Here is a 27,360-nt window from a genome sequence, read left to right as displayed (position 1 = left end):
GCAAAAGCTTGGTCAGAGAAGCATAGGTTCACCATTTTAATTCAGATGCTGTCAAACTTTGGAAACAAACATACCATACTTAAATAATTCCTTGTCTATGTATTTGTCCAAACTTCTTCAACTTCTTAACTGCCCTGATCATTCCAGTTATTGGAGGCTATTTGTTTACACTAGTACTTCAGCACTGGTCGCTCTTGGATTCTCTCAGCAACATGCACTTATCGTTAGACTCTTTGGATAAAAACATCAGCTAAATGACTGTAATGTTTGAATAATGTACAATTACATAGAATTAATGTTGTTGATTTAATCCGTTTCTGGGGACGAACGTAAACACCATGGGGTGTTATTCAAGTAAAAATGGTTTCAAATTTTTTTGTGTTCAAGTAGAGGAAATTTAAGGGCCACTTTATTTTGGTCTGGGCTAGTGCTGCCGCGATTAGTCGACTTAGTCGATGTAATCGACCATAAAAAATGGTCGACTGGAATTTTTTTTAGTCGATGACTTTTTTTTTTTTGTCGGCCTGTCAATCGCCTATTTATTTTTGGTCTTCAGGCTCAAACGGCTCATCCGAGTTCAGGTAATTCCGCTCCACACCACTAGTTTTGATGTGCGCACCCCACCGGTCAAATTGGCTCTCTTTCCCTCTCCCATTATGATCTTCCTTTACTGTCGGTTCTGGTTTTGAGCATGCCTTGACATGAAAATGGCAGCGGCAGGTGACTCTGATGAATCAAGGACGGCGACTTCTAACGTTACAAAAAGATCAAAAGCATCGAAAGTATGGGAATACTTTAGGGCAGCTGGTGATAGAGTGGTTTGTACACTCTGTAAGACTTTGTTGGCTTATCACGGGAGCACATCCACGATGCACAAGCACCTTAAAAGGAAACATACAGGAGCTGTTGAGGATGCCTCAGAAAAGGAAAAGACAACGTGAGTAGCTTAACATTATGATTACTGTTTACACACCTAGCTAGCGTGTGCTTTTTATAAATCTTGTGAAGTACGCTGACCGACTGTCTTTGGATGTTAAGCAGGCCCCCTCGACTCTTTGGTAATGTTTTAGTTGAACATTTAGTTGGCCCGAGTGGCAACCAAGCACTGAAGTTAATTTTTAGCCCTTCGAATGCCACGAAAACACAAAAAACAGATCTAAAATGGGAAGGAGCTATTGTGTAATTGACTGTACAAATGGATTTAACAAGAAATCAGAGCTCTCTTTTTACAGACCGCTGAAAGATAAAAAAAAGAGAAGCAAATGGAGGCAGGACAAGTGTTCATAAAGTTTTTTTTACGGAAAAGAAACTATTATTAACGCTTTTCCTTTTTAATAAAAGGAATAATTTATTTAAAGGGCCCATGGCATGGTGGTTTGTTGATGCTTTAAACGGGCTCGTGGAGGCTTCCGGATGTTACAAAGACAGTCGCCTTTCTCGAAATGAACCCTCGGTACGTAGATATAGCCTCCTGGGAGAAAGCCCCATTTCAGCGCTTTTCCCAGTGCGTCGTTTTGCTAATGAGAAGCAGGAGGCGGGGAAGGGTAGACGGGGGCGTGCCATGGGGAGGGGCTGCCGTCTGCCTCCCAAGCCGGCCGAGAGCGCTCCTCGTCAGGCACGGCCAGGCGGGCGAATGCCCTGGTCCGTCCGCCCTGTCTAAAAAAATGGTACAACTCGAGCCCATGGTAAAACTGGGACTTTGTTGGGTTTTTTTTTTCAGCCTGAGGCCCATGGTAAAACTGAGCAGTTTTACCATGGAGGAGTGGGGACTTTGCCGTTTTCCCCCAACTCGCCCCTGGGAGAACCGCTGCCTCCACGGGCGGCCGGTGCCGCTGGAGGGCCACCCGCGCGACCTCTCCAGACCAACCGAAGATCCGCGGCGCTGCGGTATCGTCACGTCTAGGCGGGATTCTGACTTAGAGGCGTTCAGTCATAATCCCACAGATGGTAGCTTGAACACGCACTCCATAACCAAAGAGGATAGAAGCAGCAACTACAGCAACATATCGCTTATCAGTGTTTCCCGCAGAAAATTGCTTAGTCAAGGTGGTGAGTCTTCGGTGGGCATCACGCACGGCACGGATAGTGGTCCGGGGGGTGTTGTCGGGCCGTAACGCGTCACACGTTGCACAGATAGTCCGGGGGGGGGGGGGGGTAGTAGTACTACAATAATAACAAAGCTGTGTAGAACTGTAAAATAGGTATTTATTGAAATTAAATGTCACAACTACTGACAAAAACTGAGGTAAAATGGTTTCCTGGCCAATAAAAGTGCTCATAAAAAAAGTGCTCAACAGCCATAATTTATATTGCCTACCTTAATACATTTATATTAGGCCTACTTATATTAGCACATGAACATTATATAGCATTAGGCTATATAATTATATTATTATATTATCTTACTTATATTAGTACATGAAAATTAAATTTCACTGTAACAGTGCAAATGCACCGTTTAGATGAGCAGTTACAAATACAACTTACCTTCTTATTCCACCGACGATAATGGCAATGTCTCGACTTTCCCGCTGAACCGTTGAATTTAAAATTAAAATGTTTGTAAATATGGCCTCAAGGACATATGGCGTAGTAATATATCCAACCACTAGGTGCCGCAGTTTAGTCTAGCTGTCAGTCCCTGCGCTGAAATGCATTACCACTTCGGTTTTGTTTTTTTTTGGACGCATTTTTTTTTTCTTGGAACCTTGCTAGGGCGGGCGGTCGAGTTACCCAGGGCGGCCGCCTTGCCTGGAAAGTGCTGGGGGAAACACTGCTTATCCAACAGAAGACATGCATTGCGGAGCAATAGTCAAACATAAGCTCATAAGTTACAGTCAATTTCCAGACTAAACTCAGTTTAACAGAGCATGCTGCATGCTCTTTAGTTTTGTAGCGCAGAGTACCTGGCTAACTGCAGGAAGCGGCTAGCTGCACAGCTAATGTAGCCATTGCTAGGCTAACGCACCAATTTTAAAACACGGCAAAACGACCAGTTATACACTTACTTGTTCGGTGTTTGTTGCTGATGCGGCAGGGATGCTTGGTACGGACCCAGGCTTCAGTGACAGTTGATGTGCAAAACCTGCCCTGTACTGTCCCAAGTTGTGGAAACATTCCTCAGGAAAATGCTTCCGACAAACATACACCGTCTTAGGTAGACTCGACGGCGTATTATTGGAGTAAATAAAATTAAGCCACTGCGTCTTCAGGGGCTCTCCCGTCGGCAGTAAAAACAGACTTCTTTCTGTGTTGTCACATCCATGTACAGCGCAATTTTCATGTTGTGTCTTCTATGGGCTACTTACTACAAAATGTAGTCATGTGTTCTGCGCATGCGCAGTAGGCTTCGCGCATGCGCAGTAGGCTTCGCGCATGCGCAGTAGGCTTCGCGCATGTGCAGTAGGCTTCGCACATGCGCAGTAGGCTTGGTAGGACAAACAGCAACTTTTGAGTTGGGCGGGCAATCCATACAGTGGGTGGGAATCCAGAGGGAAGAGTTTATCAACGCGCCGTTTTGACGCGCCATTCTCAAATGTTGGGCATAGTTTGGTTTACACATTATGAAATTTCTAGCCACTGGGGTGACTTAAGAAGGTCAGAGGAACTCATTTTAACGTTAAAAAACCTCAGAAAGTGAAAATTTCATGCCATGGGACCTTTAATAGGGTATTATATTTTACGCCAACATTTACAAATGTGGAAAAATATTTATTGTTGGTTCTTAAGAAGGTTTTTTAATTTAAGAAAAGGAATATTTAAGTTGATGAAGAATAGGAAAGTAAACACTGCATTTTTTTTTTTGGTAATTAAATTTTCTTAATTTAATATCGTTTCAAAAATATCATGAATTGAATCGTGAATTGGGTGAATGCCTAGATCAGACATGACTCTTCACTCAACACTTCCAAGTGATAAGTGATGATGCTTCATTAAAGCAAAATGGAAGTTTTACACAATGTGCAGCTGACCGTTTAATCGGTTTCTAGTCTAAAATATTTTCAGACTAAAAAGAACAGTTACATTTAATTACTGTCTGCGTCGCTGTTATTTATTTCACTCATTCCACAACAAGCATAACGATGCATTTCTGAGACCTGGTCCCCAAAACCCTGCGGCTCTGTGGCCGAGGACACCACTATCCCAGTATTCCCAGCTCTGTAGTTGTCATATTCCATGGAAATAAAAAGCTACACATGCCTGCCAAAGTAATCATTCCGCATCAGCACACCAATTGTTCAGCTTTTTTGGGGTTTAATAAGAAGATCTCGCCACACACGATTTAATCAGAGGGTTTGTTTTTCTTTTTACCAGGCCTTGTCCTTGAGCGTGGGCGTCTGTAGCTTAAATTGAAAAATGTTTGTATCGGAGCAAAGGACTGGGATGAGAGGTTTAAAGGTTTCTGTAGAGACCTTGAGATAGTGAATAGATTTAAAGATGAATTATTTAAGATGACTATATAAGAAGTAATAGTAATGCATTTTTCCCCCCCTGCATTTCCGTATCTTTCTCATCTTCATCTCATGCCGCAGGCTCATTTTCTGTAATCGTTCTTCTCTTTTTGTCTTTGTGCACTCGCTCGTTTGTTGTAGTAGGTTTCATTGTTGCATGTGTGAGAGTGAGAAAGGAATCCTGCAACATGATTCATTTTTTTTCTTCAGTTCTTAACTTCATGCCTTGCAGTGTTTTTGTTTTCCCTGTAATGCAGAAAATCCCTTTATGTAACGCGGCACACTAAAGTTTGTTCAGTAGCGTTGCCGTGCATTAGACACCATATACTGGATAAGACGCGTCCGTTATATCTACAGTATGGGTTGTTTTACAATCAGGGTACAAAGTTTGTGTCACAGGGGTCCAAAATTCAAATTGATTCAAACTGGTTCTTGTAGCAGTTTTTAAGTGAAGGACAAGTTAAAGAACAGATTTCAGGTAATTTTTTGACATGTGTGTATGGTAGTTTTGTGTAATCTGCTATAAGATAGGAGAAACAAATGAAGTGATTCTCGGAGAGGACGTTTTTTTGACAATTCAGAATCCACTACTTCCATAGTGCTTTTAAATATAAGGCTGTAAGCTTTGTGTTAGTTGTCTCTAATATTTACGTCCCAATATCTTGACCACATTTTAGGATGAAAATAATCATTTTAGATATGTTATTTTATATTGAAAAATTAGCTGTGTCGGAGAGGACATTTTTTTTGACACTAATTTGATCAAAATAGTCTGAAAACTTCCTGGCATTCAACATTAAAACTTAACTATGTTTCCAATGATATGGAACCAAATATGTGTTTTATGGTATAAAGAATGATTTAAGTGCATCCCTGTGGTCAAAAAAGCACTTTTTCTAAATGACACGAGTAATTTTGCTAAATATGACATATATTGCCATACATTCACCAAAAATAACGTTATCACCAAATTGTTTTTTTTGCATGGGAAATAGAGCTATCACAGGGCTACAATAAACAACCAAGTTTATTTAGTCAAGCCTTTTGATATTGAAGATAATAAGTGTGGCGGCACGGTGGTGTAGTGGTTAGCGCTGTCGCCTCACAGCAAGAAGGTCCTGGGTTCGAGCCCCGGGGCTGGCAAGGGCCTTTCTGTGTGGAGTTTGCATGTTGTCCGCGTGGGTTTCCTCCGGGTGCTCCGGTTTCCCCCACAGTCCAAAGACATGCAGGTTAGGTTAACTGGTGACTCTAAATTGACCGTAGGTGTGAATGTGAGTGTGAATGGTTGTCTGTGTCTATGTATCAGCCCTGTGATGACCTGGCGACTTGTCCAGGGTGTACCCCGCCTTTCGCCCGTAGTCAGCTGGGATAGGCTCCAGCTTGCCTGCGACCCTGTAGAAGGATAAAGCGGCTAGAGATAATGAGATGAGATAATAAGTGTTAAATGTGATTTTTAGCTTGCGTACCCTGATTGTAAAACAATCCGTATAATAGTGCAGAAGTGACGTCATCTACCTCTCTCAAACAGGGGCGCCGCCAGAAATTTTGGGCCCCATGAAAGATTAGAATTTTGGGCCCCCCAACTTTGCCCACCCTCGTCACAATTGCACTATTGTCATTATTTGACTTTTGATAGCCCATGGACCTTGAGTTTGTGACTTTATTACATTTTATGTATTAACCTACCATTCTACACACGTAACCATGTCAAACACTTGACTGCTGTCCGTTATTAGCAACACTTTAATCTAGCAAACTGTATATGGCGCTCGCTCATTAAAGACTTCAATCCGAAAGCATTTATGGGTTGTATTGCTGCTTACCTCCTTCTCCAAAGGGGGGGTTCAGTGGTTTGGTAGGGCGGAGGTCCCCCTGAGGCTGAATCTGTGCATATTTAGGGCACCCCATTAGTTATGAAACTGGTTATTAGCACTAGTTATTAGCACCAGCATAATGTAATATTTCATCTTGTTTATCACACAAGTCAGTTCAGTTATTAAAATGGAAAAAAATGTCACTGTACAAACTGTAAAAGTGTTCTCTCGATAGGCTAATCCAACCACGTTCATACTGTTCATTTACCATTCGCTAATATTTTGAACACACATGTGAGCGATAGCTACCTTTCTTTGGGAAAAACTGAGTGACCAGTTGCCTTCCTCTCCAGTCCCTCTCAGCTTTCAGCTGCCTTTCTTTACGTTTTTGACAGCCACTCTTCATATTTAGCGATCATAGACTGTACGCACTCCACTGCTGGCTGGCTGGCTGCTGCACCGCGACACAGCAGCAAGTAGCGTTGCACTGATCAGCACACAGATTTAACGCATCGCGCTTCTACCAGAACTGCACCGTACCATTTCGCAAAAGGGGGAGGGTTAAATGACAATATGTTGAAGAACTCAAAAAATAGAAAACCTTGTTCAATTAGCTCATTTTACCAGATGGAATATTGCATTGTTGTTATTTCAAAAGTCTTATTAAAATCATTAAAAGCATATTATCAGCCCCTTAAAGGGCCCCATGGCAGTGCTGGGCCCCTAGAATTGTTCTAACCTTTCCCCTCCTGGCGGCGCCCATGCTCTCAAAACTACACGTTTCTGCTTTTTCATTTAATGAAGAGTTTAGAACAAAAAACATGAATAAAATTGACCCACGTTTCATTGAAGCGGAAAGGAAAGTTTTCTAGGTGAATTCACAAGGATTTTTTTTTGTTTGTTTTTTGTTGCGCTTTTTTTTTTTAACCAAAACAAGACTAGAAGGCGGGGCTGTGGTTGTGGTGTACTGTTTATCATTTATGTTGTTAGCATGACGCTGCCTCATCTGCTGATAAACGCTGTATTTCTGTGGTGATTTTATTTATTTTTTTTTTTGCCGAGGAATGTCTTGTTAGCGATGTGGGAAATAGTTGAGCGATGCGTTCTCACAGACCTGAACTTATTTTTTTTAAAACCTAGTGAGCGTGTCGTCTTGACCAAGCCAGGCTGAGGCTGCAGGATTTTCAGAAAGCAGATGGGTTTCAGCCGTATCTGACATCCTGCAGTTTGACATGCTGTGTGTGTGTGTGTGTGTGTGTGTGTGTGTGTGTGTGTGTGTGTGTGTGTGTGTGTGTGTGTGAAAGCTTGACTGTATGTGAGTGTCGTGAGTAGTGGTATCTCGTAGGTCTGTGCTATACATGCCATATTCACACAGACTTTTTTTTTTATTTAGTGTATGGATTTTTTATGGAAGACTAAGTGTGTGTGTGTTGTGTTTCGTGTGTCAGTGCCCACACCATGGCATGTCAGTCAGAGTGTATAGTGTGAAGATATACAGTGGTGCTTGAAAGTTTGTGAACCCTTTAGAATTTTCTACATTTCTGCATCAATATGACCGAAAACATCATCAGATTTTCACACAAGTCCTAAAAGTAGATAAAGAGAACCCAGTTAAACAAATGAGACAAAAATATTATACTTGGTCATTTATTTATTGAGGAAAATGATCCAATATTACACATCTGTGAGTGGCAAAAGTATGTGAACCTTTGCTTTCAGTATCTGGTGTGAGCCCCTTGTGCAGCAATAACTGCAACTAAACGTTTGCGGTAACTGTTGATCAGTCCTGCACACCGGCTTGGAGGAATTTTAGCCCATTCCTCCGTACAGAACAGCTTCAACTCTGGGATGTTGGTGGGTTTCCTCACATGAACTGCTCGCTTCAGGTCCTTCCACAACATTTCCATTGGGTTAAGGTCAGGACTTTGACTTGGCCATTCCAAAACATTAACTTTATTCTTCTTTAACCATTCTTTGGTAGAACGACTTGTGTGCTTAGGGTCGTTGTCTTGCTGCGTGACCCACCTTCTCTTGAGATTCAGTTCATGGACAGATGTCCTGACATTTTCCTTTAGAATTTGCTGGTATAATTCAGAATTCATTGTTCCATCAATGATGGCAAGTCGTCCTGGCCCAGATGCAGCAAAACAGGCCCAAACCATGATACTACCACCACCATGTTTCACAGATGGGATAAGGTTCTTATGCTGGAATGCAGTGTTTTCCTTTCTCCAAACATAACGCTTCTCATTTAAACCCAAACGTTCTATTTTGGTCTCATCCGTCCAGAAAACATTTTTCCAATAGCCTTCTGGCTTGTCCATGTGATCTTTAGCAAACTGCAGACAAGCAGCGATGTTCTTTTTGGAGAGCAGTGGCTTTCTCCTTGCAACCGTGCCATGCACACCATTGTTATTCAGTGTTCTCCTGATGGTGGACTCATGAACATTAACATTAGCCAATGTGAGAGAGGCCTTCAGTTGCTTAGAAGTTACCCTGGAGTCCTTTATGACCTCGCTGACTATTACACGCCTTGTTCTTGGAGTGATCTTTGTTGGTCGACCACTCCTGGGGAGGGTAACAATGGTCTTGAATTTCCTCCATTTGTACACAATCTGTCTGACTGTGGATTGGTGGAGTCCAAACTCTTTAGAGATGGTTTTGTAACCTTTTCCAGCCTGATGAGCATCAACAACCCTTTTTCTGAGGTCCTCAGAAATCTCCTTTGTTTGTGCCATGATACACTTCCACAAACATGTGTTGTGAAGATCAGACTTCGATAGATCCCTGTTCTTTAAATAAAACAGGGTGCCCACTCACACCTGATTGTCATCCCATTGATTGAAAACACCTGACTCTAATTTCACCTTCAAATTAACTGCTAATCCTAGAGGTTCACATACTTTTGCCACTTACAGATATGTAATATTGGATCATTTTCCTCAATAAATAAATGACCAAGTATAATATTTTGTCTCATTTGTTTAACTGGGTTCTCTTTATCTACTTGTAGGACTTGTGTGAAAATCTGATGATGTTTTCGGTCATATTTATGCAGAAATAATAGAAAATTCTAAAGGGTTCACAAACTTTCAAGCACCACTGTAAATCGTCACAACACACAGCGTGATTTGTCTCCAAAGAGCACAATCTCATAACACATTCAACACTTTAGATTGTTTATTCCGAGACAGCTCGAGCTACAGTGACATGCTGAGTCAGATTTAATAACAAGGCTCCTCCCTCCATGGGGATTTTTCCCCAGGTTCATAAACATAAATAGTTTATGCGGTAATGATGTCACTAACAGCAGCTCAGGAGATTTTAACTGAAGCCTAAAGCTAGCCGCACATTACGCCGATCCACGCAATACCGAACCGACCCATTTCAGAGCTGACTCCCGACAGGGCACGCACATATCCCCGACTAACTCACGACTGTTGATGAGTGCAGTCGCGATTGAAGCGACACCAAACGAGATTATGCGAACTAAGCATCATGACAAACATTCCGCTAAATATCACGTGACAACTTAATAGCTTTGTGATTGGCTATTGGATATAGTTACTGTTAAATCCAACACTTGAAGATGCTACAGGCTGAATTACAAATGACACAACATGGAATATGTAGCGCACTATCTAGGCTGCATGAGCTATTATTTCCAACCTTAAATAGTGCACTTATATAGGGGAATTAAAGCGATTTGGAATTCAGCCACACAACTTGAGCAGAGTGGCTTTCCAGCCCACTGTGTCTATGGATAAAGCTTCAGTCTATGGAATTACAGTATATACCTGCATTAGGTGCTACCAACACGTATTTCTCGCGCTAGAAATTGTGTTTAATGATGTCTCGTGTTATATGCGAAAGATATGATTGGCTATTGCTAGCGACTCTCGCCGATCAGTCTGGCTCCCGATTAGTTTTTCGAATCGGCTGTGAGATGAGTCGGTACCATCGAAAACTAGTCTTTACGCCTGACTCGCGACTTCAGTTGGCTCGGTACGCTGAAAATCGGCGTAGTGTGCGGCTAGCTTAATAGTGTTAGGATGTGATTATGCCCCTTCACTAATTGGTATTGATTATTTTATGGCTACTTCTGCCACATTTTTGGATGTCAGCTGAGCTGTGCTGAGTTAACACACAAGAACAACGTGTACATCTCTCTCATAGGTCACGTATTGACTTGGCAGAATACAGTGGAACAGGAAATATCACATGATCACAGCTATCTTTGTTCTGTGAAGATTAGATGTGTACACACACACGCTGAACACGAGCTGTGCTCCCTGAGAATTTTCTTTTTTGTACCAAATTGTAAAAGCATTGAGCGGTAACTCAAATCGCCATGTATGATTTGCTGCAGTAGATCATATTCACAAGTCGAGGACGTTCACTGGACACCGTACCTGTACTGAAAGCTCACACAGGGTCATTTTCCACAATTCCCACATGTAACAACGCCTAACCAGAGTGTAACATCCTGCAGCGGGTGTCAAAGCGTTGATCCGAGCCTGCGGTGTCACTCTGAGGAACTCTACTAAAGAGCACAAACTCGCACACAGCCCGGGTCACGTAAGCATCTTTGTGAGCCATTAAACGAGCAGAAACTGAAGCTGTACTTTTTTTAAGCTCAGATTTAAGACGAACTCACACAGCCTGAGAACATGCAGTACATGTCCTCATTCACCTTATTTCTCATCCTTGCACTGCATTAACTTTTCTTCTTTTCAAAGTACATCTGTACACTGTAGGGATGGCGAAAACTAAAAAAAATCTTGACCGACCACCGAGCCTCATTAGCCGGTTAAAGTCGGTTAATCTATGAGTTTAAAATTCTAGAATTGGAATTATTAGAATCTATTCTAAATCTAACCGCGAGCATCCGCACATTCAGTCCCAGTCGCTGTCCTCCACTCACATTACCTTTTCTACAGCGCGAAACATTTAGTCAAACGCGGCACTGATGTCGAGGGGTTTGTATTGGAGTGGAGGACAAATGGCTCCAGCTTAGAGACGGTTTCAGTTGGCCATGATGGCGTTGAAAATAAAGTCAAGTGCTAGAAGAAGTACATACGGCTACGGACTAGGCACTTTTCTTCGAAGTGAGCCACAGAGACCTCATACTGCAATTGTTTTCCAGCTACTGATATTACGGTTACATGGCTGCTAATTGTGCATAGCCATTGGGAATGGGATAGCTGGAGCTGAGCTGATTAGCCGCTAAGCTAATATAGCAACTGTCTGATGCTAAGTAACGTCAGTGAGTAACCAGGTTTTAGTTCAGATCTTCTCATCTCATTCATCTCATTATCTCTAGCCGCTTTATCCTGTTCTACAGGGTCGCAGGCAAGCTGGAGCCTATCCCAGCTGACTACGGGTGAAAGGCGGGGTACACCCTGGACAAGTCGCCAGGTCATCACAGGGCTGACACATAGACACAGACAACCATTCACACTCACATTCACACCTACGGTCAATTTAGAGTCACCAGTTAACCTAACCTGCATGTCTTTGGACTGTGGGGGAAACCGGAGCACCCGGAGGAAACCCACGCAGACACGGGGAGAACATGCAAACTCCGCACAGAAAGGCCCTCGCCGGCCGCGGGGCTCAAACCTGGACCTTCTTGCTGTGAGGCGACAGCGCTAACCACTACACCACCGTGCCACCCAGTTCAGATCTTGTGTATTATTATTACGTTGACATTAATATTCACCAGACTAATCAACCATCGACTTCATTCATGCGCCGTGTTCTTGTTTCTTTGATAGTCAAGAATTTCCTTGATGTTACGTACCTGGTTAACATCGTAGTAAAATGTAATCCAACACTGAGACTTTTCTTTCGCCGAGTGGCAGCTGTCTTCAACTGGGGCGGGAGGGCGGGACATGACTGAATGGGTGTTTCTGATTTGTCAGCTGTCGTCCTTACACCGCATGGCATGCCCCAAGCATTTACAACACAGAATTCCAGGTTCTCCGCTCCAAAATCGTCAGCTTCAAAACGATTGATTTTTTTTAACCGACAACCCCAAAAAATTAACCGGTTGACGTTGATTCGGTCAACCATCGGTCAAACGGTCATCGGTTAACATCCCTAGTACATTGGGCGAGACGTTTCATAATTTGGAGTCCATCACAGAAACGCACTAAAGGCCAAAACCCAGAGTGTCTCTGACTCGTTTTTAGACGCAGGTCTGAATTGAATCAAATGCGGTAGATAGGCATCAGTGTTAACCAGCACTGTAAGATGCGAGCTGATGAGTGCTGTATAGTGTCACGTGCAAGACATAAGCAGTCGCTACATTAACAATCTGTAAGGTATGAATTCTAGATAGTGCACCAATGTTGAGTAGTTGGTATGATGGACCGTTTTATGCAGGCTAAAATGAAACAAGGCAGCAGGCTGTATTTGGCCTGGGGGCTTTGATTTGTGCACCTGTGCCTTAATACGAGGCAAAGTTCGAGGTAAAGTTGTAACTTGTAATTCGCCAACTACAAACGGTAAAAACCACGGAAGACACCCCCTCAAGTTGAAATTTCAACTTGTCAACTTTGGGTAGTCTTCCCAACTCCAAGCTCCTACAAAGTCCCCCTTCTCTACTTTTAAAGGGGAACTAAATTAATTTTTAAACTTGCTTTATCTCGTAATTAACGTGTTATTCAATAACGTTTTCGGTTTTAGTAACCTTATATCGTGACTCGTATCGGCAACTAATTGCAATTAAATATTATACCGGTACTTATCAACCTATTCGTTTTTTATCCATGTTGAATTTAGTTCGTTTGGTCCACGGCAGGCGTCGCTTATCCGCACAATCTTCACGAGACTTGTGCGAGACTTCGAAACGTGAAGTGTCAGCCAGGTGTCAGCGCCGCCATTTTGAAAACTGTTTTCCAAACAAAATCTTACACAAAAACGAGTTTAAATGACGATTACTGCCTACTTTTTTCAAACTTTCCTGATCGCTATCAAAACAAACAAAACTTCCGGCTTGATTACGTCAGCATTCGAAAGAGGGCGCGCGCGTCTTTTGACAACGTTGGCAGATGTTGGTCACTTTGATTTCCGCTGTACGTTTTACTTCCGTCCTACGACGTCTCGCACAGGTCTCAACAAATCTCGTTTACGGCCATCGCTTTGACATACGGACTGATATATTACAGAGCATATTTCAAACACTCATAACTTGCTATAGCAGAGACAAAATAGCGATCAAAAATGCATTCCTGTATTTAATAAAATGAGATAAATAGAATTTTGATAATAAAATTGCCTTCAGTTCCCCTTTAAATGTGTTTATAGCAATATTACTTTTAGATCAGTTGATCAGTTAATGCACAGGCACAGTATTTGGTTAAAAATATAACACTGACCATATTAATCTCTGTTTTGAGAAGGTGATCATGAACATTCGTGTTAGCCAGCTAGGTTGTTGCTAAACAGCTAGCTGTTCTCTGCTGTTGGTGCTGTGCTGCAATTTCAGTCCAAAATGTTGCATGAATGTTTGAAGTTCATTACAACAGAACAGAGCCGATAGCCATGTAGTCCTGTAACAGTAAAGGTGTAGTTAAATTAGCTTTTTATGAGCTTTACATGATCTACAAGTGATGACGTTATTTACAACACACCACAAACACAGCATAAGTCCTATTTGGATTGGATTAGTTTACATGGGAAGGTTGGTAATGTAATTACCGTATTTTCCGGACTATACGTCGCTCCGGAGTTTAAGTCGCATCAGCCAAAAAATGCATTATGAAGACGAAAAAAACATATATACGTCGCACCGGACTATAAGTCGCACTTTTTTGAAGGGTTATTCTATCCATAGAATCTGTGATTGTATCTGATAAGCGGCGCGTGGTTACTGCGCGACTGCATTGTTTATTTAATAAACGAACAGCTGAGCAGTGATAACGCGCCCTTTGCCCTGTAAGTAGCCTAGTCTGATTATTTTAAATATCTACTACTATCTTTAATACTATCACTATCGTTATTACTAATAGCCTATATTATTATTATTATAACTAATATTAGTAGCCTATTACTGATGCATTAATCAGTTTGCTTTTAGATTATTTTTACCGGTAGGGCTTATTATCGCCCCATGGCTCTTTCATCTTTGTTATTAAAGCTGTAGTCATCATCGAGGAGAGTCATTCTTCATTTTTGTCGAATTTTATTTCATTAAATCAGAGGTCAAGTAGGCTATAGGTATATCATCTCCAAAGACAGGTACGGTAGTAAAAACAACCGTCTAGTGAAAAAAAAACAACAACCGCTTTTAAATCCCCTACTTAAATCCTTAAAAAGAGTAATTTAACTCATGTCTTGTGTGATCTGATCTCCAATGGTGAAATAAACCGGTTGTGATATGAGTAGTCTGTTATTTTAGAAGATAAATTTAATATATAATTTAATATATAGCCTAATAAAAATAATATTTTATAACATATCACGACATATTACTGTCTGTAACTGTTCGTCACTAAAGCGTTTTCTAAGATCATAATGTCTGATATTATTATTATTTTTTTTACACACACAATAAGCGCGTGTGCGTAAAGTTATAGTAAACCACCCCCCACTTTTTTTTTTTTTGAGTCGCCGGACCCACCCACCTCCTGCGTTCCGGGACCTCCCACTTCACAAATTAAGCACTGCCTAAAATCACTACATAACTTATTTAAATAACTATAGCCCTATCATTAATAATAAAACACAGGTCAATCAAGTTTATCAAGCTGGCGATTTCACTCCAAATCAGCAAATCCATTGAATTCCTCATCCTCGGTGTCGCTTCTGAACAACTCTGCCAACTCCAGCGGCAGACGAAGCGCCGTTTCCTCTTCTTCTGCGTGGCTGTCGTCAGACTCAGCATCAGCTCCAGTTATTCCGCGGTGAAAAAAAAAAACATATATACGTCGCACCGGAGTATAAGTCGCATGGCTAGCCGAACCATGAAAAAAAGTGCGACTTATAGTCCGAAAAATACGGTATTATGAGAGTATCTCTGGGTTTTTTGTCCCATCTGAACTTTGAGCAGTAGATCAGCCGTGAAAATGTTGGCCGTGTTGCCGTTAGACAACTGACTTGTCAAAGAGTCGCATCAAAAATGTATTGTTAGGGTTTTTTTTATGTTTGAGTTTTCATCCCCCGCTGACCGAAAGGCCCGAAGGGGTATTATGTCGTGGCGATTTCTGTCCGTCCATCTGTCCATCCCGGGAAGGGTGCTCACTTTCTGAAATCAACTCCTCTCACAATTTTTGGAGGAATTTCACGAAACTTGGCAGAAGGTATTGTTCTATGTCGGTAATATGCGTGTTGTAATTTCGTTCAATTCGGTCGCATTTTACCAGAGTTACAGCCCTTGATTAACAACCTTTCGCAATTTCATGAAGGTGTGCTCGCCTTCTGACATCAACTCCTCTCACAATTTTTGGACAAATTTCTTGAAGCTTGGCAAAAGGCCTTGTTGTATGACAGTAATACGCAGATTGCGATTTAAAGAGGAACAGAGGGCAATATATAGAGTAAATATAACAATAAAACACACATTGATGAACCTTATTCAAGACTTACAAAAGTTTTTTGTTCTAAGGTTGGAAAGTTATAGTGTTTTGAAAGTAGCTCGAGCAAACTATTTCCGCAGTTTGAACAGCCCGCCATGATATTAATTTTATCCAATCAGAATGCACGTTCATTTTCTCTGCGTAACACTCATGACGTATGTATGTGCCCAGTTGTGTTGGCTCATTGAGGTTGGGAATAGCACGTGTGAAATACCTGTTTCTGCCTCTTGCGACGATTTCGCAAGTCCACGGGTGGCGCCTATCTCATTGCAGCAAATAAATTCTGCTGGTCTCGTGACCAACTCCACGTTACATTTTCCGCACGAGCACCACGCCGTGTCACCTGCACGCAGACGCTCTGCCCCACGCTCGCCATGCCCATGGTCAGCATCAGTCTCATCCTCGCCGTCATCCGAGCTTTCTTCTCTTATTTCATCACCGGAGTCGAGAGTACCTCTCCTAGGTTCAAACTGGTACCATTCTAAGCCATAGCCTGCTTGCAGTGTGTCTTGCGGGATCTCTTCATATGATTCGACAGAGCTGTCGCTTTCACTCGATGCGCCCGACGCCATGATTACACGCTTATCTCCTAGTGCAGTGGGTAGGGCTGACGTCACGGTCTTTTAAAAATGGCGACTCTTGTGCCGTTTAGCGTACCGACTATTATATTTACAATTACCAAGATATTTCGTTGTTTTCTAGTATATAAATTTGATAGAATACTTAAGAATACGTTACTTTGTCACATCAGCAACTGTATATATTATATTTGGTACCCCTTTAATTTCGTTTGTGAAAAATTTCCCAGAGTTTTGACCCCTTGATTAAATAACTTGCACTATGACAATTTCATGAGGGTGTACGTTCTTCTGAAACCAACTCCTCTTATGACAGTTATACGCAGACTGAAATTTCGTTTAATTTGGGCAAATTTTACCAGAGTTATGCCCTCGATTATTAACAAACTTGTACTTTGGCAATTTCATCAAAGCATGCTTGCTTTCTGAAATCAACTTCCCTCACAGTTTTTATTATCCTCCGCTGGCTGAAAGGCCCGAAAGGGGATTATGTCTTGTTGATGGCCGTCTGTCTGTTCGTCCCAGGAAGGGTACTCACCTTCTGAAATCAACTCCTCTCACAATTTTTATTATCCCCCGCTGGCTGAAAGGCCCGAAGGGGGATTATGTCGTAGAGATGTCCGTCCGTCGGTTCCAGGAAGGGTGCTCACCTTCTGAAATCAACTCCTCTCACAATTTTTGGAGGAATTTCATGAAACGTGACAGGATTCTTTGTTATATGTCGGTAATATGCATATTGCAATTTAATTCAATTCAGTCACATTTTACCAGAGTTATGGCCGAGTTGCCAGCGGGGGCTATTGTGCTCTCAGAGCACTCTTGTTGCATTTGCCGCTGCCAGCAAGCAGTTCCTGACTTCACAGCTGGCAATATTGTTACATCCTCCCATACTCACCTTAAACCGAAAATGGTGGAAATGCTTGAAATCTACAATGCTCGATATAATTCTGCTTTAACACTTTAATCAAATATCTGTGTGAAATCAATATGTACACCACCTGAAAACATTTCTAATAGTACTGTCAAAAATGTCGCGCTATTAACGCGTTAACTTGACTCAATTTTAACGGCGATAATTTTTTTATCGCGAGATTAACGCTCTGTGACATGATGTAGGTTTTTCATAAGCTTTTGAAACTGCCAGGAACTTGGAACAGAGACTTTGCTTAGAAAACCGATAGCAGCTAGACTGTAATGCCACGCCCCGCACAGCCAGAGTCCTCTGCCCTCCCCCCCCAAAGAACCAGCGCGGGCAGGGCGCGCTAGTAGAGATGGGATTTATGGCTCTTTGATGGGATCCGCATCTTTGTGATCCGTTCTTTGAAAAGAGCCGTTCAAAAGACTGGCTCATTTGGCTCTTTTTAAATATTTATTCAGTTTTAAGAAGACAGCGTCTAAAGAAGCCAGATCCCTCTGAACTGTAAACTCAATGCTATCCCAGAAATCCTTCCTGTAATATGCAAATTTGGCCGCCTCTGATTGGACAGCGCGACGCATCAACAGGCAGAAAGTGTAAAAGTACAAAATGTGTTAAGTGAGCTGAAACAGTAAAGATCAGATTCAATGCAATATTTATCAACGAACAACTTAAAGTTAATATAATAGTGTACTTTATATTATAATCAAGCATGTCAAGGCTACCATCACTGTGTAATCTATCTCTCTGATTAGAGTTGTAGACACTCAAGCAGTAGATCACTTCACTCATGGTTCTCTTGCTAGCCCCGCGCCGGTGCTCGGCTTAGGTTTCACTTTGTAGTGGCTGTGTCAAGACGTGTTATGTTTTGCAATAAAAAAAAAACATTGGTACAAGCAAGCCCATTCACTTTTTTATGCTGATAAGAGAATTACAATGGTTTTTTTATGTGACAAAAATGTGTGATTAAATTGCGATTAATCGCGAGTTAACTATGACAGTCGCGGCATTAATCGCGATTAAATATTTTAATCGCTTGACAGCACTAATTTCTAGAAAGATTTTTAATCCATGAGCAGCATTTCTAGAATATGAATACGCGTTGAAATGCTTCTGATGTAGTCCCCATATTGTATTTCGGTCACGAGTACTTGAATACAAGTCTGAGGTCCAATTATCAAATTTCCACTGAATCGAAGGTGCGGCAAAGTCCCACCAAATCCCCAAAACTTCCAAACCCTGTACAATCCTTTTTTTCTTTTTTTTTTTTCCACAAGCAGTTGTTTAAACTTGGGAACAAAAGGTGTTAGGGCCAGGCAGACACTAATTAGTGAGTCTGCTGCGGTACGAGTTCTTCACCATATTCATAGTTGGAAATACTGATTCACAGCAGTACACGGAGGGAAACATGGTAAGAATTTGAAGGACCATCTTCTGCAAGAGAGGAGCTCTTTCTTTCTGCAGTAATCATCTTGGTTCAGACAGTGACAGGGGAACAGTGAGATTCCTGCGAAGCAAGGCTTTCTCGGCGCTCAGTCAGCTCAGTTTGCAGACAAACAGCACTATCCCACAGGCACATATTCTGTATTGAGAGTTCTGCAGCGTTTCTGACTAGAAATATATTTTCAATGCACGAAAGGACTTGTTTTCCCAGAAAGAAGTCTTCAGAGTGGGTTTTGAAATTTTCAAGCAGCTTCATCACGAATTTAACGTGATTTATTTACGATGCTGATGTTTCCCTTTGGTTTGTTCCAAATGTTTTTGCACATGAATCAGGTTCTCCTGTTTATCACGTTTGAATACCTCCAGCTTCTTCTGGAAAATGCGGACTGCCGACATTGTTTTGCTTCTTCCCTGGAGCTTGACATTTAAAGTGACTGAGATGGGAAATTATATCACTCAGAAAAGCCACAGCCTCCATTTTCTCCTGCATGAAATTCACAAACTGTTTTAGCTTTTGCATTCTTCTGATCCAACAGAAAAATGAATCTCTTTCCGAATGGCCCACAAACGTTCCAGTGTCCTGCCTTGGTTGAGACGTTGTTGTGAAGGAGTAAATCATCGAAAGTTGCACAGAATTCTGTCGGAAACGAGCGCAGCACTCGACGCTGTGGTGCAGACGATGCTTTCAAATAGTTCACGTCTCATCTCTGTTGTTATGACTTCTGAGTATCTTTCTCCAAGACTGGCCCTGAAGACTGCCTGGTAGATTATGCATTAGTATGCTATCAGGTCAGCGTAGTGAGCTTCAAGTGCGGCACTAATTCCCCTCTCTCTCTAGCCGAGGTCTGTCCCTCTTTCACTCAGCATCTGCATTATTGCTTCATAAATGTCATCCCCTGCTTGCTGTCTGTTGCCAGTGACGTGAATGTTACCTTGTTTTTTTTTTTAAAACAGTGTTAAGTTGTTTGAGCAAATCTTCAGTTCGTCTTGCTGCAGTGGAATCCCAGCAGGGTATTTGGTTTACTTTCTGTATAATTTCATCCTTTTGTTTTTTTCCTTCAGGCATGGCATCCATCACTTTACTCATGCATTCCTTGATTATTTCAGCATCACAGAAGGGTTTATTGTGTTTACCCAAGACCCATCGCTTCCGCTGTGTCACTGATTTAGCGATTATGCTGCTTGTAGAGTCTTATGATGATCTCAACTGATTTAGTTTTTTGAAAACATATACGCTTGGTGTTATAGCGGTACTTAAAGCTGCCACTCTTAACAATGATCACCGTCTCATTATCCCGTGCTGGCCGAAAGGCCCGAAGGGGGATTATGTTGTGGCGATGTCTGTCCGTTCGTCCGTCTGTCCCGGGAAGGGTGCTCATCTTCTGAAATTAACTCCTCTCGTAATTTTTGGAGGAATTTCACGAAACTTGGCAGAATTCTTTGTTATGTCGGTAGTAAGTACACATATTGTAATTTCGTTAAATTCGGTCACATTTTACCAGAGTTACAGCCCTTGATTTAACAAAATTTATAATTTGACAATTTCATGAGTGTGCTTTCCTTATGAAATCAACTCCTCTCTCAATTTTTAGAGGAATTTCACGAAACTTGGCAAAAGGCCTTGTTATATGTCAGTAGTACACATATATTGTGATTTCATTCAGTTCGGTCGCATTTTACCAGAGTTACAGCCCTTGATTAAGAAAATTATACTTTGACAATTTCATGAAGGTGCGCTCGCCTTCTGACATCGACTCCTCTCACAATTTTTGGATGAATTTCTCGAAGCTCGGCAAAAGGTCTCGTTATATGATGGTAATACGTAATTTAATTTTGTTTGTGAAAATTTTCCCAGAGTTTTGAGTCTTGATTAAATCACTTGTACTTTGACAATTTCATGAGGGTGCACGTTCTTCTGAAATCAACTCCTCTTACAATTTGTGGAGGAATTTCACCAAACTTGGCAGAAGGCTTTGTTATATGACAGTTATACGCAGATTGAAATTTCGTTTAATTTGGGCAAATTTTACCAGAGTTATGCCCTCGATTATGAACAAACTTGTACTTTGGCAAGTTCATCAAGGTGTGCTTGCTTTCTGAAATCAACTTCCCTCACAGTTTTTATTATCCTCCGCTGGCTGAAAGGCCCGAAAGGGGATTATGTCGTAGAGATGTACGTCCATCGGTTCCGGGAAGGGTGCTCACCTTCTGAAATCAACTCCTCTCACAGTTTTTGGAGGAATTTCATGAAACTTGACAGGATTCTTTGTTATATGTCGGTAATACGCATATTGCAATTTTGTTCAATTCAGTCGCATTTTACCAGAGTTATGGCCGAGTTGCCAGCGGGCAATATTGTGCTCTCAGAGCACCTTTGTTACAAATTAAGTACAGTGGTTTCTTGCTTCCCTTGGAGGAACTTGAACGCAGATTTTTCAGTCCAGTCAGTCTTAAACACCCGGTTTTCACTAGCATCCTTTTTTTTCTTGGAATTGGATCATTTCATACATGCTATTTTTAGTCTTTCGGCATAAAGGCTTACATCTGCGAACTAGCCACCAATGACTGGTTGATAAATTGACTAGCCATCTGACTTGAGTCTAGACTGTAGCATTGTCAGATACCCCTTCTCCATCAAATCAGTTCCAGGGAAGCCACGTCATTACGTTGCTGTATACGTCAGTTACGTCGCTACATTTGCATAAACCTTGGCGCGAATATCGAAGCAAAAACAATATGGAAGAAGCAGCAGCAGCAGCAGCAGCAACAACAACAACAACAATAATAATGGATGACTTCGCGTTTGTACAGCTGCTGCTTCTCGTCGCTTAAAAATGGCGATCTTTCGTGGTCTTGTTGTTGGTCTTAACAACTCCGCCCCCCCCGCTGATGTAAGCGGTTTTTTTCTCTGGCCCAGCAGAGAGTTGGTGCTAGCCTGGAACCGGTTTTTCTGGCCCCAGAGCCAGTTCTTTGTCAGTGGAAACAGAAAACCCGGTTCCAAACTAAGCACTGGCCCCGAACCAGGCCTGGAACTGCTTTGGTGGAAAAGGGGCATCAGTGATGTTTTCAGCTGCCGTGGTTGGACCTGATTGAAGATGAAACGTGAACATGCAAGCGAGGTGCTTTGAGGATGAGTAAACGCTGCAGAATCTGTAATTGTGCACGCTATTAAAACCCACCTAGATGACGGTTAAATTAGCATGCGGTCTTGGACCAGATTTGGACCGGAGTCTGCCTATTGAGTAGCACTGGTCTGAGTGAAGCTCTAAATATAGACACGTAAGAAACTGTAAGAAATCTCTGCTCTCATGCCGGAGTGTGTCCTGTGTAGCTCCTGTGAAGAGGAAAGTAAGTTGTGTGCAGCTCCTCTGCAGAGCACAGTTGTTATCTGACACTTGTCTGAAAAAACTGAACTTGTATTGATCTGAATTAGCGTTATCTGTGGTCATATTCTGCCGCATGAGATACTTTGGCTTACTGTAGCAATTATAAGCAGATTATTCTGAGTGATTGAAAGCAGCATGTACAGTATCTTCTACCATCTCGACCAACTAGTACGTTTTACATAGAACACTGTTTTATAAGCAGTGTTACTCTTTGGGTGACGGTTGTGTGTGGATCTCATCCTGAGCTCTGCCGCTGCCTGAAAATGCACGGAAAATGACAGTGCGCTAATATTAGTAGCTTCTCTGACAGACTGCAGTGTAACTGTACTGTGAATTTGCACCAGCAGTCTGTCTGCTTCTTTACAATTGGAAGCTACTTGCCAACAGTTGAACTCTGAGGGTAATTAACATGATGGTATTAATAGAAAGTCTCTTTCTCTCTCTCTCCGTCACCTTTCCCTGACCCACTGAGCTACATTCATGTCATGGAAACAAGTTGGAAACAAAGCATCTTCAGTTCGCAAAATGGACAAAGAAACCGTTTCATTGGAGTGAAATGCACTTGGGTGGATGTTTTCCAGTCTTGCACTGTCCAGTGTGGGTGTGCTCTCTGCAGCCCCAGTCTCCTGTTCTTGGCTGACAGGGGCGGGGCCGGATGTGGCGTTCTGCTGTTGTAGTTCATCCACCTCATTCTGAGATGCTTTTCTGCTTACCACGGTTGTAAAGAGTGGTTATTCGAGTTACCATAGCCTTCCCATCATCTCGAACCAGTCTGGCCATTCTCCTCAGACCTCTCTGATGCTCACCCAGTGTTTTTTTTTTTTTCCCCCTCACCGTTCTGTGTAAACTCTACAGACTGTTTGTGCATGTGTGAAATTCCCAGGAGATCAACAGTTTCAGATGTTCACTTTTCTGCGATCTTTTCAAGATCACATTTTTGTGCATTTGCTCTGCTGGCATGTGATTTTTGCCTACTTGGATCGTTGCATGACTGAGCAGATGTGCAGGTGTTCCTCATAAAGTGGTCATGAAACAAATATGACAAGTAAAAATAGACTGTGAGGGAACTTTTGCAAACACACAGGATGAGTCAGGGCCCATAAAAGAGAGCTGTTATACATGTGGGTATGTGTTTATGCAACCTGGTGTTTGAATTAAGCTGGCGTGTGGTTTCCAAATGAGGCATGAGTTTGTGTGTGACCCAGTTTTAACGCACTCAATGACCGCTACATCATCTGTGTGTGTGTGTGTGTGTGAGTGAGTACCCCACCTCTACGGTTACCATGCTTTTCCTGCGTGAATCCCTACAGGAAATGACACGTGTAGTCTTCCTTCCCTGGATGTGGTAAAAGCAAGGGAAGCCTCAGAAAGCAGATGAGGAATAAAAAATGGAAAGAAGGAGAGAGAGAGGCAGTGCGCATGATGCTGATGTGGTGTGACAGGCGAGTTGCTCGTGGGAGAAGAGTTACCATGGCAATTCCTGAAGCCCACAATCCATATTTAATGCAACTTCACTTAGCTACTCACCTTTCGTTTTCTTTCACCCCGTCTCTCTCTCATCATCATCATGGGTTGGAGAGGAAAGTACTTCCCCCTTTTGCTTTCTGTACATTGTGCCTTTTGCCTTGATTTTCCACAACAGAGGCTGTAAACAGTCCATAAAACTGTCCTAGAAACCCCCACCAGCAATGGGCAGAGAGAAATGATCAAATATACGCCCCTTCCTCCATTTGGGACCGTAGTTCCTGGATGTTAAACGCAGCAGAGGCGGCTGTCAGTGGATCATCAGCGACTTCTGAGAACCTCTGCATCAGAACCCTGTGTGCCTCAGTGCAGTTTTTGCTCATTTCCCAGTGTGAAGCTGCAGAGAATTCGTGACTTGTTTATTTCCTGTAACACCAGCCATTTAAAAAAAAACTTCCCTAAAGCTAGAACAATTGAACAAGCCTTTTCGAATTGTTTAATTTCTTTATAATATGTTCAATTTATATAGCGCCTTTCTCAAAACCCAAGGTTGCTTTACAATAATAAGCAGAAAAAGAAAAAAAAAAGTCCACCAAATAGAGGTCAGGATATCATTCCAGTGGTGTAGCAGCCACAGTCCCACCAAAAGGCACACGAAAACAAGTCCCACATCTCCAGCACAGCCGCTGTGACGCCGCCAGCAACATTGCTTGAACACCACGCCATGGATCCACAAAACGAGCACAGAAGCACCACCATGCAGAGCGCTGGTGTGTCCCAAACCGCTTGCACAGCTGCCACGACACCACCGAGCAACATTGCTCAGAACATCACGCCAAGCATTAAAGCACAGAGCGCTGGACAACCACGATGTTAAAATGAGCAACGAGCTCACTGCAGTCCATAGCTGGGAGCACAGGCATCACCCACAGCGAACCAAGGCCTGGAGGGAATTGACGCCCAAAACTGGGTCCGGAGCTACACCACAACCGGCGGGCAAAAACACTCAAACAAACATCAAACACAGAAAAAAGAAAAAAATTAAAATAAAAAAAGGAGAGAAAATAAAATAAAAAAAAGCTCCGGTGAGAAGCGGCAGCCAGAATGTGCATGACGTACGCATTGTGATTCCTCTCGATGTGGAGGAGCAGCGGCTCTACTCCTCGCTCCTCCCAAGTGACTGTGCTTCTCACCCTATCTCTAAGGGAGCGCCCAGCCACCCTGCGAAGGAAACTCATTTCGGCCGCTTGTATCCGCGATCTTGTTCTTTCGGTCATTACCCAAAGCTCATGACCATAGGTGAGAGTCGGAACGTAGATCGACCGGTAAATCGAGAGCTTCACCTTTTGGCTCAGCTCCTTCACCACGACAGATCGGTAAAGCGACCGCATCACTGCGGAGGCTGCACCGATCCGCCTGTCGATCTCACGCTCTATCCTTCCCTCACTCATGAACAAGATCCCGAGATACTTAAACTCCTCCACTTGAGGCAGGACTTCTCCACCAACCTGGAGAGGGCAAGCCACCCTTTTCCGGTCGAGAACCATGGCCTCGGACTTGGAGGTGCTGATTCTCATCCCAGCCGCTTCACACTCGACTGCAAACTGCCCCAGTGCATGCTGAAGGTCCTGGTTTGAAGAAGCCAACAGGACAAAATCATCCTCAAAAAGCAGAGATTAAATCCTGTGGTTCCCAAACAGGATTCCTTCCGGCCCCTGGCTGCGCCTAGAAATTCTGTCCATAAAAATTATGAAAAGAACCGGTGACAAAGGGCAGCCCTGCCGGAGTCCAACATGCACTGGGAACAGGTCTGACTTACTGCCGGCAATGCGAACCAGACTCCTGCTCCGTTTGTACAGGGACCGGACAGCCCTTAGCAAAGAGCCCCGAACCCCATATTCCTGAAGCACCCCCCCACAGAATACCACGAGGGACACGGTCAAATGCCTTCTCCAGATCCACAAAGCACATGTGGACTGGTTTGGCAAACTCCCATGAACCCTCGAGCACCCTATGAAGGGTATAGAGCTGGTTCAGTGTTCCATGACCAGGACGAAAACTGCATTGTTCCTCCTGGATCCAAGGTTCAACTATTGGCCGAATTCTCCTCTCCAGTACCCTGGAGTAAACCTTCCCGGGGAGGCTGAGAAGTGTGATTCCCCTATAATTGGAGCACACTCTCCGGTCCCCTTTCTTAAAAAGAGGGACCACCACCCCAGTCTGCCACTCCAGAGGCACTGTCCCCGACCGCCACGCAATGTTGCAGAGGCGTATCAGCCAAGACAGCCCCACAACATCCAGAGACTTGAGATACTCAGGGCGGATCTCATCCACCCCCGGTGCCTTGCCACTGAGGAGCTTGCAAACCACCTCAGTGACTTCGGCTTGGGTAATGGACGAGTCCACCTCTGAGTTATCAGCCTCCGCTTCCTCAATGGAAGATGTGATGGTCGGATTGAGGAGATCCTCGAAGTATTCCTTCCACCGCCTGACAATGTCCCCAGTCGAGGTCAACAGCTCCCCACCCGCACTGTAAACAGTGTTGGCAGAGTACTGCTTCCCCCTCCTGAGGCGCCGGACGGTTTGCCAGAATTTCTTCGAGGCTGACTGTTAGTCCTCCTCCATGGCCTCACTGAACTCCTCCCAGTTCTGAGTTTTTGCCTCCACAACTGCTTGAGCTGCGGCACGCCTGGCCTGCCGATACCTGTCAGCTGCCTCAGGAGTCCCGGAGGCCAACATGGCCTGATAGGACTCCTTCTTCAGCTTGACAGCATCCCTTACTTCTGGTGTCCACCACCGGGTTCGGGGATTGCTGCCATGACAGGCACCGGAGACCTTGCGGCCACAGCTCCGAACAGCCGCGTCTACAATGGAGGTAGAGAACATGGTCCACTCAGACTCAATGTCCCCCGCCTCTTGCAGAAGCTGGGAGAAGCTCTCCTGGAGGTGGGAGTTAAAGACCTCCCCGATAGAGTGCTCGGCCAGACGTTCCCATAAGACCCTCACCATACATTTGGGCCTACCAGGTCTGTCCGGCTTCATCCTCCACCAGTGGATCCAACTCACCACCAGGTGGTGATCAGTTGACAGCTCAGCCCCTCTCTTCACCCAAGTGTCCAAGACATAGGGCCGGAGATCAGATGAAACGACAACAAAGTCGATCATCGACCTCTGACCTAAGGTGTCCTGGTGCCACATGCACTTATGGACACCCCTATGCTCAAACATGGTGTTCGTTATGGACAAACCCTGACTAGCACAGAAGTCCAATAACAAAACACCACTCAGGTTCAGATTGGGGAGGCCGTTCCTTCCAGTCACGCCCCTCCAGGTGTCACTGTCGTCGCCCACGTGAGCATTGCAGTCCCCCAGTAGAACAATGGAGTCCCCAGTCTGAGCACCTCTCAGTACCTCTCCCAGGGACTCCAAGAAGGCCGGATACTCTATACTGCTATTCGGCCCATAGGCACAAACAACAGCAAGAGCCCTCTCCCTGATCCGAAGGTGCAGAGAGGCGATCCTCTCGTTCACTGGGGTAAACTCCAACACATGGCGGCTGAGCTGGGGAGCTATAAGCAAGCCCACATCAGCCCGCCGCCGCTCACCATGAGCGACTCCAGAGAAGTGGAGGGTCCAGCCCCTCTCGAGGAGCTGGGTTCTGGAGCCCAAGCTGTGCGTGGAGGTGAGCCCGACTATCTCTAGCTGGTACCTCTCAACCTTCCGCACA

At 43.5% G+C, this 27,360-nt stretch overlaps 1 protein-coding gene across 1 annotated transcript in view; it reads left to right on the top strand.

Annotated features, from left to right (window-relative positions):
• The window catches only part of ptprdb (protein tyrosine phosphatase receptor type Db), a 234,783-nt gene that overhangs the window by 82,269 nt on the left and 125,154 nt on the right, over positions 1 to 27,360 (top strand). The window lies entirely within an intron of this gene.

This window comes from Neoarius graeffei, chromosome 3 (genome assembly GCF_027579695.1).
Source record: "Neoarius graeffei isolate fNeoGra1 chromosome 3, fNeoGra1.pri, whole genome shotgun sequence".
Taxonomy (NCBI): domain Eukaryota; kingdom Metazoa; phylum Chordata; class Actinopteri; order Siluriformes; family Ariidae; genus Neoarius; species Neoarius graeffei.
Note: the sequence above shows the minus strand (reverse complement) of the source record. Positions and strands in the feature narration are given on the sequence as shown.